This window comes from Arachis ipaensis, chromosome B9 (assembly GCF_059453495.1).
Source record: "Arachis ipaensis isolate K30076 ecotype BB chromosome B9, ASM5945349v1, whole genome shotgun sequence".
NCBI classification, from domain to species: Eukaryota; Viridiplantae; Streptophyta; class Magnoliopsida; order Fabales; family Fabaceae; genus Arachis; species Arachis ipaensis.
The window spans coordinates 59,606,522-59,612,468 of record NC_142444.1 but is presented as its reverse complement, the minus strand read 5'-3'; the positions used below and the strand labels follow the sequence as shown (position 1 = coordinate 59,612,468).

The window sequence follows — 5,947 nt, the reverse complement described above, 5'->3', positions numbered from 1 at the left end:
CAATCTCTAAAGTTATAAGTAAAATATATTTAAAGAGTCAAAAATAACATTGAACAAAATTCTTGAAATAATATGAAAGTAATAAATTCTATATTATAAAAATATTGAAAACAAATAGCATATTTATTCAATTTTATAATATAATTAATGAACAATTATTTATTTTAAAATATAATTTCATATGTCCTAAATTCTATATTAACAAATTCAGTTGTTATAGATATTTTTTACTTCTTATAAAATGTTAAAAATATCTAAACTAAGTTTGTTAAATTTTTTCACCACAACCTAACAAATTAAAAAAATCTAGTGAATTTTTTTTTAAATAATTCTCTAATATTTATCTATAATATTTTTTTTAAAAATGCATGACATATAAAGTTATTAACAAGTTCTATTTTGCAATCAAAAAGAAAAAAAAGACTTATATCTTTTTGTGATTATTATTACGGTAAGTTGTATTAATACAATTTATAATTTTATCTATTTTATCTACTATTTTATTTTGGGTCAAGGACTCATTAAAATTTTAGCTAAGCTGTAACTTCTATTTAATAAAGTAACGCATGGCTCATCAGTCATTATTCATTAGCCAAGTAAGTGGCACAAAAGTGTCTTTTTTACTCTTATAAAATGGGATACTGAATCAACGCATCTCTTTTCCTCCATGCACTTAGAAAAATGGAGTTTACTCTATAAAATTTATCAAAATCTCCACCATCTACATATTTTAATATATATCTCTATGGCTAAAAGTAATGGAATAGCATGTTTCACTCAAGTACAACAGTACATGTGAACATCTTCCCTTAGTTTTACATACACCACTCCCTTACACGTATATCCTTACTTGTCTTTCCCTCAACCTCACCATAAACACGGTAACACCCTCCTCACTCACCCCTCACACCATCCGACACAGCAGAAAAAGAAGAAATCAGAAATCAGAAAAGAAACAGCCAGAAATCAGAGATGGAGAGTGGGGAATCAAAAGAACGCGAGAGGGAGAGGAGGGAGCGGACAGCGTAGGCAGGGCTAGGGGCCGCCGTCGCCGTCGAGAGAGAGAAACAGAGAGAGGGAAGGGGCGATCGAGCAGAAGAGAAGCAAAGATCGAGAGAGAAGGCGCGATCGAGGAGAAGAGGAAGGGGCGTTGTCTCGCATCGTCACCGCCACACCTTGCTGCCGTCGACGCCGATTAGGGCAAAGAAGAAGAGGAATAATGACGAAGAAGAGAGAATGATGGGAAGGAGGGTAGCACTGCTGCTGTTGCTACGGTCAGCCGCCGGAGCCATTGACGTCGCCGTTGCTACCGCCATTGCCGCAGGTGGAGTCTGCTGTTGAGCTGTGCGTCGCTGATGGTGGTGAACCAAACTATCGTCCTTGTTGTTGAAGCTGTTTGGGGTCACTGTAACTCCCTTGCTTAGCCATGTCCTGCCTTTTTCCTCACCGAAGAAACAATACTAGAACCACCGGTGGCACTAACTTGGAACTATTCTGGTTCGCTCTTTTTCCTTGGATCTGCTTCACTTCGGTATTCTACCATTCTGACTTTATTGAGCCTCTGCTTTACCTTGGATTTTTCCAGCACTATTTCTTGTTGTCTTTCATTCAATTTAGATCCAATATTTCCTCCGGGTGCTGTGGTCATTGACGTTGCAATAAGAAATGAATGCTGCTGTCATTGCCGCAGATGGGTTATCGCTGCTGGTCCAAATCGCGTGGCTGAGTCGATTTACGGTAGGGGATTTTATTTTAAAATTAAGAATTTTCGATTTAAGAATACTCAAAAGTATAGTAGATAATTGCAAATATGTTAATAATTATACTGTTATTGAGTTCGAATTTTGGTTGTGAACGATTCGCTACTATGATTGAATTGATGATTGTGAATGTTGATAATTTTAGTGTTGCTTGCTAAATTGAAATTGTGGAAGTAAGGAATAGGACAGATAGATTGTTATTTTTGTGGCTGTGCTTGCTGATGAGAATTAATAATTTATCATATGCTTGATTGATGAGGAATAAAGACTTATTATATGTTTGAATGATGATGTATAAATGAAAAGTTATGGTTGACATAGTGCAGAAAAGTGAGAATTTGATTATGACTAAGTACATGTTCAATTAAGTATATGTGCACTTGTGAAAAGGGGTGAATGGAAGAGTCTGAACTCCTGGGGCTGTGCTAAACACTTTTGCAACTTTGATTAGTCAAAAGAAAGTCGGAATTGTGGTTTTAGAGGAATTTTAGGCTTGAATATATAGTTTGGTATGAAGGGTTGTTAAATTACTTAATGCAGAATTTTCTGCATAATTGGCAGCAACTCAAAATAAAATCTGGGAGCAATCTAGACATGATTTTCGAACCAATCCATTTTTCTATAAATTTCAAGTCAAGATTTCTCCATAAAATTTTCAGAGAATTTGGCCAAGCGGTTTGGAAGATATGAATTTTTGAAGTTTAGTGGTTGCCGTAGAATTTTCTGGTTTTCTGATTTTGCAGTACCAACTTTTAGCCGCTATAACTTTTGTTTTATTTGGAATTTTGAGTTGCTTCCAAATGGATTTTTAAGATCTGAAAGCCTATTTTAAGTGAGTACAAATTTCATGTCCATAGCTATTTTGTAGAGTTAGTTATGTCTCTTGGAAGCTGGGCTGTTCTCAGGAACTTCAGAACCAAATTAAAGAAACAGGGCAGTACTTCCAATTGATATTTAATTAACCAAACAAGGCGCTAAGAATCTGAAAATTGTTTGTTCTAAAACTTAGGGGTGTCGAGTGTATCCTCACCAAAATTTAGAAGTAATGGATTAGAATTGAATTTATTATAGATTTATCAAAAACCGAGCTGCTTGCTATATTTTTTCTGAATTCTCTTTAGTGCGGCAGCAGATTTTATTAAGTTGGCTATCGGATTCAATTCTAATCCAAACGTGGTAAAACTTGATTTAGACCCAAAGGATATGTCCAAATTTGGCAGAATGTAAGAGCTTAGTTAAACAAAGGTGTGTAGGTTATTCCTAGGACACGTTTAAAGCTAAGCGGTGATGCGGAGGTACGCCTAGTTTCACAGTGATGCGGAGGTACTTTTAAGTTTCTTGGTGATGCGGAGGTATGCTTAGATATAAGGTGAAATGGAGGCATAATGGAAAGAAAAGAAAGTGGGAATTAAAGATTGGAAAGGATACTTAGATGAAAAGAAAAGGGAAGTAAAGAATGAAATAAATAATTGAGAATTATATGTTAAACGGGCCTTGCGCTAAACTACTAATGCGAAAGTGCCCGTCTAACTGATAGCTTGAGATTGCTAATGCGAGAATGTTCATCTAATTGATAGCACTATTACTTACTGTGATGCACATTAAAATGCTATTATGATGATGCCTAACTGACACGGGTAACCGTAATGCCAAGGTGTCTAACTGACACAGTAAAGGAACCATATTCGGGGTTCACTCCGAGTAACATCGGGTTGCGAGTAGACAACCAACGCATGAGCTGATGGTCTGCGCTAGGAACAGGCATACATCATGAATTGTTTGCACACTTGCATTTGACTGTGGTTGTTTATTTTATTTTCCTGTGATTGTGTTGTTTGCTTGTGCTGTTTGCCTTGGTGTCTTGCTTGTATGCTTAATTGGTTATTTTGTTATGCGGCAAACTTACTAATGTGGTTTAAAGAAAGGTTTAAACAGCTTAAAGTAAGACTTAGTAAGACTTAGGAAGAATTTTAAGGGTTTAATAAAGAAAATTGTGTTTGGGATATGAGTTAACTATTTGTATTTATTCTGTATTTTTACGGCATTCACTATTCCTACTGAGAACATGTGAGGACGACGTTCTCACCATCTACAGATCTTCTGTTTCTGCAACAGGTTCAGGAATCCTCGACGAGGAGCCGCGACTAAACTACAGGGCGATTTTAACTAAATGGTTAATAAACGACTAAATATATTACATAATTTAAAATTATTCATTTAAATTAGCACATTATTTTTTAAAAAACTAAGATCATCTTCATCCATCATCTCGAGGTCTTTGCGAATGGCAAAGAGACGAGAGAGAGACAAGACGGGGTGTCATGTAAACAACAAATACTCTAATTTGCATAGTCATGAGCTTATAGAGCTCTCTCTCAATGGCATCATTTTGTGGCTGAGAAATGAATAGCACCGAGATAAGGAACATGAATGTATGCTTTCTGAAATGAATTGGTTAGGAATTCAATGAGTCATTCGACCTTAAATTTTTTTTTTTTAAATTTAAATTAATCCAATTCGATCTATTTTTTATATATTTATTGACAGTTAAATAATGAATTAGTTTTTAATAAAATAATGTGCCTATTTTAAAAGGCAGTTTTAAATTACATGATATGCCTAGTCATCTATTAATCAGAGAGTTAAAATCGCCTATTTCTCTTATTATTTTGAAACCCTCCATTTTTTCTATTATATGAAATCGCTAATCTTCTCTATTATTTGAAACGTTTTATTTTTAAAAGTTTGTTTCAATTTAAATTATTAATATTTTTATTATTTTTAAAAGTTATATTTTTATATTTACAAATACACATATCTCATTTACTGTTAAATTATTAATATTTTTATTATTTTTAAAAGTTATATTTTTATATTTACAAATACATATATCTCGTATACAGTATAAACGACATAAATTATATGTTATAAATTACATATTTTAATAATTAAAATAATTAAATTATTTATTTAAAAAAATTTCCTCTCCTTAGATACATTACTAATATAAAGCCTTTAAATTATATTTAATTGATTTTTAACCACTAAATTATAGTTCTTTTTGTATTTATTATGATATATAAAAATTAGAAGTAGTTTTCGCATTTGGTTCTGAGAATAGGACAAAAAATAAGATAAGATATTGAAAATAAGACACAAATAATAGAGATAAAAAAATTAGTATTTTGTATTTTGTTTGGGGATAAATTAGAACAAATCATAAAATCTAATTTATTTTTATTTTTTTATTCAAAAAATTTTGAAAAAAATATAATAATAACTATATAATTATAAATGATTAATAAGAATAATAGAAAAATAAATTGTATTTTTTGTTCATATTTTTGTATTTTTTTTATCAAGATAAATACAAAATATATTAATTCAATATCTCTAAACACAATATTTCTATTTTTGCCTTATCTAATAAATACGATTTTATATATTAGTATCTCTATCTTAATATTTTGTACTTCTAAACAAATGTGGTCTAATATCTATTTGAGACACTAATATCTTATTTTTTCATAATAAATATAAAATAGATTTAATTTTGTATACTAATAGTATAGATAAATTTATACAAATACAAATATTTATATATTATTACATTATCTAAAGATAATTATTTTTTAAATTTATTATTTAAAAATTTATTTAAATATATAATTAATTATATAATTATATAAATTTTTTTACAAACTAAGTACATTAAAATTAAATTTTATATAAAATAATTAATAATTATTATATCATTGTACACGGAATTTTTTATTTTTATAAATAAAATAAATGTAATATTTACGAAAATAAATAATATTTGGAGAAATTATCGAAATAAATTTTCCTGTCATATCTCGTTTACAGTGTAAACGGGATGGGATTGCACGTATCGTTTACACTGTAAACGAGATATGACACGTCAGCGTGACACGTGTATATCTTGTCTACAGTGTGAACGAGATATGTGCAATGCCATCTCGTTTACACTGTAAATGAGATATGGCCAGTACGTCCCTATATATAGAAGCTGTTTACAGTTGACTTCCTGGCCCCAGTTTCACTTTCTCGACATCTTTATCCTTTCTTTTTCCTGGTTTGTGTCCTCCCAAGCTTGCTCAATATCAAACTCTTCAAATCCGACAACGTCTCCACACGCTGATTGCGAAACAATATCGGATCCTGAC

General features: G+C 31.4%; 1 long non-coding RNA gene across 1 annotated transcript; it reads left to right on the top strand.

Annotated features, from left to right (window-relative positions):
* The first annotated feature begins 782 nt into the window (after positions 1-782).
* LOC148544801 (uncharacterized) lies at positions 783-4,222 on the top strand. Its single transcript, XR_015900123.1, has 2 exons — positions 783-1,737; positions 3,876-4,222. It is a non-coding gene; the product is annotated as an uncharacterized LOC148544801 (long non-coding RNA).
* The last annotated feature ends 1,725 nt before the right edge of the window (positions 4,223-5,947 follow it).